The following is an 8059-nucleotide window of genomic DNA, read 5'->3' on the forward strand; positions in this document are numbered from 1 at the left end:
TGTTGTGGTGCGTGGGCTTCTCATTGCGGTGACTTCTCTTGTTGCAGAGCTTGGGCTCTAGGCGTGTGGGCTTCAGTAGTTGTGGCTTGTGGGCTCTAGAGCGCAGGCTCAGTAGTTGTGACGCACGGGCTTAGTTGTTTCACAGCACGTGAGATCTTCCCGCAGCAGGGCTCGAACCCGTGTCCCCTGCATTGGCAGGCAGATTCTTAACCACTGCATCACCAGAGAAGCACTGTGGCCGTCTCTTCTTGCTACCACCCTCGGATGGAACCCTTCACTCCCGCGCATCTGCTCCATGGATGTCAGACCCTACTCTTTTAGGGCCTTACACACACTGTGCACCAGCCTTTCTTGCTGTGTCTCCTCACCGCCTCACCCTTCAGTGTACTACACATCCCTGCACCCAGGACACTTCCACCTGTGAGACACATCCTTCATGGAACTGATGCCCTCGGGGCTTCCCAAGGAATGTGGCATGCTTGTGTGAGCATGAGTGGGCATGCTGGGACTAAGCTTTGTTTAAAATGTTCATGATGCCTTCTTCAGATGAGACCCATGCTTGGCTATTTCTGGGATTAGGGGAAACATAAAATATACCCCCCAAATTGGAGCACCAGCCAGCTAGACTGGACCAACATGAAGCATTCGCAGTGGATGTGGTATTGAAATGGTGGACATGACCTCACATTGAGAAATAATGTCCTGGGGAGACTGTTACTGAAAGAAATGTGAAACTGCTTAGATGAGGTTTTTTGAATGCAGTTAATCAACCCCTAATTGATCCTGTGAGGACACACAGTTTTCTTCAGTATAGGCCTTCTTTTTTTTTTTCCTATTAAAAAAAATTTTGGGGGGGCCAGGTGGCTTGTGGGATCTTAGTTCCCTGACCAGGGATTGAACCCGAGCCCTAGGCAGTGAAAGCACAGAGTCCTAACCACTGGATCACCAGGGAATTCCCAGGATTTCTTAAGTGGGTTTCCTGATCTGGCAGTCCAAATACCCCATGCCACAGAGTACCCAACAGGAAGCAAAAAAAAAAAAAAATACCCCACAGATCAGCCTAAAGAGCCTGCCCTGGCTCTCACGTTCCTGCTGGGAGAATCTCCCCACCCCTACTCACACTGCTTCCCCCTCATTTATTGACGCCTTAGCAGAGGTTCAGCCCAGCTGCATGCCCAGGCCCCCAGACCTACTACATCAGAAGCTCTGGGGTGGGTCCGGGCCTCTGCATTTGTGTAAAACTCTCTAGGTGATTCTCTGCAGCCAGGCTTGAGCAAAAACATGCTGTCTCATTAATCATCCTCATACGTTAAAATGTAGTAATTTTAACATTACTGATAGGGACAGAGTAGGTGATTAAATAGTTAATCCCACTAGGGGATTATAAGTAAAGAAAAAATTATGGGCGACCCTGTAAGTTAATGATCACTCAAGAAAGCAGGTTTGCTTAACCACAAAACCAAGCAGGCTTGCTTAGCAGCAAAACCATGCAACAGAAGCATGAGACATGCCCCCAAACAATAAACGGTGGAATGAGACCCACATCCTGCCCAGTGAGCTCAGTAAGTTAATGATTCCTAGAACATGCTTCTCGGTACCCAAGAAAAACAAAAATATAAGGAAAAGGTGACGTTATACTGAAACCTGAGATGATTTACCATATTTTAGTATATGTTACTGCCTTTTGGCTCTTTTCCATTGCACCATGACAGTCCCGGCTTGACCACGTAGGGACAAAATAACTCCCCCACCTGACGTGGAGGAGGAGCTGATGATGGAAGCTTAATGTCTACTCAAGAATGAGGGAGAAGGTGGTCTTCTCCCCCTCCCCACTTTTCCTTTGATTATAAAACTATAGCCCACTAAGTTCTCAAGGTGGCACTCCCTTGCCCACCCGCTTGTATCTCTCACAAGTGTCGTATACTAATAAACTCTTTCCTTACTTGTCACTCTGCCTCTCGCTGAATTCTTTCTGCCCTGAGACAGAAGAACCTATGCTCTACTGAGTACTGAGACGCGTTCTGCCGGTTTCATTACTGGTGGCGAGATTCCTGAGAGCCTGCATTTCTAACCTGCTCCCAGCTGGTGCCCATGCTGCTGGACCCTGGACCACACTTGACGTGGCAAGACTTTAGACAGAATAATTTTCATTTGAAATAAGATATTTCGGACACAAGTAGCTCACAGGTAACTCTTGTTGTAGAAGATTACAACTAACAGAAGTCCATGAGAGAAAGAGTTCCTTCTCCGATTCACCAGCAGCCCCTCCACACCACTGCCCTCCCCAGAGGGAAACACAGCTAACATTTGTTGTTTCAGGCTGAGACACAGTTTCTTTTTAAATGCATTGGATTATGTTTTTCCTGTGAGTTTTTTTTTGGGGGGGGCACACGGAGATCTTTCCATTTCAGCATATGTAAATGGCCTTCATTTTTAAGTGACTGTACAGCATGAATATACCATAATTTACCTACTCATTCAACTACAGATGGACATGTCTATCATTTTCTGTTTGTTTCCATTCTAAACTGTTGCAATGAGGGAATTCCCCGGTGGTCTAGTGGTTAGGACTCCACGCTCTCACTGCCAATGGCCTGGGTTCAATCCCTGGTCAGAGAACTAAAATCCCATAAGCTGCTCAGTGCGGCCCCAAAAAACAAAACAAACTAAACAAAAAACCGCTGCAATGAATATCCTAGTGCATATATCTTTGAGAATATGTGTATTTCCTTCAGACAAGTTTCTAGAAGCAAATTCTGGTCCAAAAAATGTATAGTTCTAAAGCATCAGGACTTCCCTCGTGGTGCAGTGGTTAAGAATCAGCCTACCAATGTAGGGGACATGGGTTGGATCCCTGGTCTGGGAAGATCCCACATGCCGTGGAGCCACTAAGCCTGTGCGCCACAACTACTGAGCCTGCACTCTAGAGCCCTAGAGCCACAACTACTGAGCCCGTGTGCCACAACTACTGAAGCCCACGTGCCTAGAGCCCGTGCTCTGCAGCAAGAGAAGCCACCGCAATGAGAAGCCCATGCACCGCAACGAAGAGTAGCCCCCGCTCGCCGCAACTAGAGAAAGCCCGCGCGCAGCAACGAAGACCCAACGCAGCCAAAAAAATAATAATAATAATAAAAATAGAAATAAAAAACAAAGCATCCCTAGAAACTGACACATTGCTCTCCAAAAGGGCCTTATAATTTGTACAGAACAGAAAAATGGACAAACGACAAGTCACAGAAGAGGAAATGTCAAAGGTCAACACACATATTAAAAGGAGCTTATCAAGGAAATGAAAACTAGGGAGTTTTCTCGCAGTCCAGTGGTTAGGACTCCACGCTTCCACTGCGGGGGGCTGGGGGCACGGGTTGGATCCCTGGTGGGGGTATCCTGCATGCCTAGCGGCATGGCCAAAAAAAAAAGAAAACAAAATGAAAATTAAAACAGCAATTATACATACACATATGTTATCATTTGCAGATAATATGTATATTACATGTACTATACGTGTGTGTGTGTGTGTGTGTGTGTATATATATATATACACACACCAGATTGGCAAAAAAACAGAAGTACTGTCTCTCATCTCTCATTTGCATAATGTTAAAATGTAGTAATTTTAACATTATTGGTGGAGGGCTAGCCGGGACATAACTGAACGAACTTCATGTTCTGGTCCCCCATCCACTAGCGGATTGAGAGGTAGCCACACGGAGGCCAGGGCAGACAGACTGACTGAGAACAGGAAGAAGGGAGAGCTTGGATGAATAAACAAACAGAACAAAATGAGAAGTAAAAAATCCAAAGAGACTAACGATCTGGGCTGTCAAGTGTGAGGACAAGTGGTCCAGCACACCCCGCAGCCCTGGGGTCAGCCCCCCATCACAGCACACAAGTCACGCAGCCTCTGTAGTGAAAACCCTAAGGCACCAGGAAACATTCATCCGCTTTTATTTTAAGAAGGCAAGGAAGCGTGTAAAGCAGTTTTCAAAATTTCCCGATTGTTAAAATGTAACGAAACAGTTAAAATGAAAAATTTACATACAGAGGGCACTGAACTGGAACCACATTTTTGTAGACTAGCTGGTTCTCTGGGAGGGTTTTTAAAGGACTGTTACTCGGGATGTGCCTAAAGCAGGGTGGGCTCTCTGAAATCCCCAGTCCCACTCCCTCTAAAATGCCACCTTGTGAGGAAAAATGAAGGTCTTTTAAAAGGTGCATCTTAGGGTCCTGTGTAGGCATCTTCCCCCTGCCCCTCAAAATGGAGGTGTATGGGGGCCTAGGACCCAAGATTTTCCGCTGAGAGGTGTAGACGTTTAAAAATCAGGCGTCCTCTGGACACTCTTGCTCAGGAGCACCGATTTAAACCTGAGCTGTGCTTCCTTTGAAGGCTGAGCTCACAGGTCATCTCCCCGTGGGGCCTGGGCCACTCCAGCCGCAAGTGCTCTCCAGGTGCGAGGACCTTCCGATCATGAACTTCTCGTTGGGCTTATTTTTGCATCTCCCACTGTGGTCAGAACAGTGCTCCCAGAACAGAGCTCACACAGGGCCGGTCTTCTGTGGACTGACCATGTGAGACTCACATCCTGGCTCAATAGCTAGGACTGTCCTGGAAAAATGGGCCGCCTTCTCTGGGACGCCTGTGGAGAGAGCCGGCTGGAGGTCACTCCGTGACCTCGTTATCCGGAATGACAGGAGCAGGTCGCAAATTCAGAGACACCAGATTCAGGGAGAGACTCCAGGAGAGACAGAGACAGGCAGGGAGGGAGGGCCTTTCAGGTGGCCAGTGCACCTCCTCTGCGGGCAGATTGACCTTGACCCCAGGCCATCAAGGCCCCCAGGATGCCACGATGTCCTCAGAGAGGCAGACTGAATCTCAGTGACCCTTGGTTCTCTCATCTGTACTAACAATAGTACTCAAGCATTGATTAGCACTTAACAAAAATTACCTCCTGGTACTGCGGTAGGAACTATGTTGGTACACGCTGCAGGATACAGTGACAACACCCAGGGGAAATGGGGGTTTTCTGGGGCCCTGAGACAACTTCTGCGCACTGAAATTTTATTTGCAAAGTTACTTAAGTTTTTTTTTTTTTAATTTTTGGCTGCGTTGGGTCTTCGTTGCTGCGAGTGGGCTTTCTCTAGTTGCGGAGAGCGGGGGCTACCCTTCATTGCAGTGGGTGGGTTTCTCATTGCTGTGGCTTGTCTTTGTTGCAGAGCACAGGCTCTAGGCGTGCAGGCTTCAGTAGTTGTGCCACACGGGCTCAGTAGTTGTGGCACACGGGCTTAGTAACTCCGCAGCATGTGGGATCTTCCCGGACCAGGGATAGAACCCGTGTCCCCTGCATTGGCAGGCGGATTCTTAACCACTGCGCCACCAGGGAAGCCCAAGGCAAAATTTTAACATCTGTCTTGGTGGCGAGTACATGAATGTGGATATTATTTTCAGTCTATTTGAAATGTTTTACAATTTAAAATTTAGAAATTGGGACTTCCCTGGCGGCCCAGTGGTTAAGACTCCATGCTTCCACTGCAGAGGGTGTGGATTCGATCCCTGGTCAGGGAACTAAGATCCTGCAAGCCGCTCAGTGCGGCCAAAAATAAAAAAGTATCATCATTAGAAATTAAAAGATCACAAAAAAACACAAACAATTCTGCACTCATTTCCTCCACATGCACGCTTTCCTCCCTCCAGACCACCCGAGGCACGGTAACCAGAGAGATCGAAACATAAACTGGGTCGCGCGGCTTTTACCCAGCCTCCCCCAGGGGCTCCCTGCTCTTGTCCTGCATGCTCTGGCCCCTGCAGGCCTCACCTCTCTCCAACCCCAACACTCACTCATCCCAGATCCATCTGTCCGTCACTCATCCCTTCAGGACAAATGGAGCACTTACGCTGGGCCAGCACTACAGGCAACGGGGAGAAATGATGACCAGGACAGACAGAGTTCCTGTTCTTAACAAGCTGTCATTCTAGGAGGGGAAACACACAATAAACAAGGCAATAAACCCAGATAATCGTGGGTAAGTACAATAAAGAAATAAACAGAGTGAGAGGGAAGACAGTCATGGGAGAGAAGGAGGGGGTTAGGAGGTGCCTGCCAGGCAAAGCCAACAGAGATTCAGGGTTCAGATCTCAGGTTAAATGCCTCCTCCCCAGCAAAGCCCTTCCTGGCCTCCCAGGTGAGGTGGTACCCTAGGGCTGATATCCTAACAACCAGTCAGTGCTTCTTCTAACACATCATAATCACAGCTAAGTAAACGTATGATTGGCTGCCTGGTGTCCCTTTCCCTCCTTACAAGCCCCTTAGGGACTGAAGCTTGCCCTGTTCATACATCCAGTGTCCATAACAGTGGCTGTAGGCTCTCAATCAATATTGTTAGACAGAAACCAAGAGTCAGGCTAAATGGTTTCCAGCTTCCAAATCCCGCACATCTAATCAGAGCAATTCCCGAGAACAAATCCTTATACTGTAGATATGTTTAGGATATATGCTTTTTCACTACATAATGAGCGTTAGTTTTTTTTGTTTGTTTTTTTGTTTTTTTTTTTGAGTGTTAGTTTTAATATTGAAAATGCTAATGAGAATGTTAGAAAACTCTACCAGTGATGGAATACTGCGGTGTCTGAGGGCAAACAATTATTTCAGTGATAGTATCACCATTAGCTAATATTCATAAGGAAATCCACTGGAAAACAACAAATGAATTTTTAAAACTTCAGTGTAAACAAAGCAAACAGCATCAAGTAGGTTCAACATTCTGGGTCAATGGAGGCTACGAGTGGGTGGAAAGCTGGAATATCTGGCAGTCCTGGTCCTGAGATGCCACCAGATTTCCAACCCCACATCCTGCAATGTCACGTGAGAAGTGAGCTGTACTTCAATGGTCAAAGTCAAGGTGTCATCTTAACCAAGACTTGTTGCCTGTCCCATTTGATAAATTTGACTGAAAGCTTCTGGCTTTAGGTAAAGGATTTTGTTTTCAATTTTATTTCCTTTCGACATCTTTCCTCTTTTCTCTAATTGCCCTCTTGTGATAAGAGTCTGGGAGCTTAGCCTATATGTGAATTCAATTTCCTGGGATTTCACAGATTTGTCAGGAGAGAAGTGGAAGATTTGCTTGGACTCCTCTTGCCCTTTTACAAGAGCCTGTGGTTTCCCCAACACTCCTTGGTCCCCCCATGTGGCTGTTGTGTGGCCCTAGGGGAGTGGCTGGAGCTTTTAAGATCTAAGCTCTGTCTGGGCCCAAGTCCAACAAATCACAGAAGGCTCAGACTAGAAAAAAGAAAAAAATGTCCTGATGGTGCAGTTCTGCCTCAAAGGTCATCTCCTTCTGATTCTCCTGGTATTCCAAGCACACCAATGAACGCGCCCTCTAGAGTGGGGTTTTTGGAGAACCAGGAAAGGGGAAAGAATTATACACCATTTTCTGCATTTACTGAAAATGTTTAGTTTCTAAACCGTGTACGTGGTGGGACATGTGTGTGTGAGTGAGAGCTGACTCTAAGGAAAATGTGAATATTACCACATGGGAACAATCCCAAGGGAAAACCACAAAGAGACATTTCAAAAAAAGTTTATATTTCAAGAAAATTTGTATTTTCTCCTCCAGAGAAATAAAGGGCCTGTGAATAGTGACTCTAAAAATACACAGGATGGCTCTGTTAGTTTAAAGGGGAATGGAAGAGATATAGCCAACTTCAAGTATTTTTTCCCAAATCATATAAAAGGGGAGAAGAAAAACACTGAGTTAGTTTTGAACCCGGAGACTTAAATAATTACCAGCATTAAAACAAACTGCTTCAGAATCTGAGTCATTTGAGGTTCCTGCCCAATTGGCAATAACTTGAAAAGAATGAGGAAGCACATGTTTTCTTCCCAACCCATAGAACACAATTGTAAATTGTGCCCACCGCCTTGAACTTGCTAGCCTGGCTGCATAACTGGAAGAAGCAATTGGCAGACATCAATTCCATGCCGCTTATATACAAGGGAAGAAAATAGGAATCGAGGGGCAGGTCCCATGTCCTCAAGGAGCTAAATAAACACTCAGGTTGGAA

The sequence above is a fragment of the Balaenoptera physalus genome (genome assembly GCF_965194825.1).
Source record: "Balaenoptera physalus genome assembly, chromosome: 16".
NCBI classification, from domain to species: Eukaryota; Metazoa; Chordata; class Mammalia; order Artiodactyla; family Balaenopteridae; genus Balaenoptera; species Balaenoptera physalus.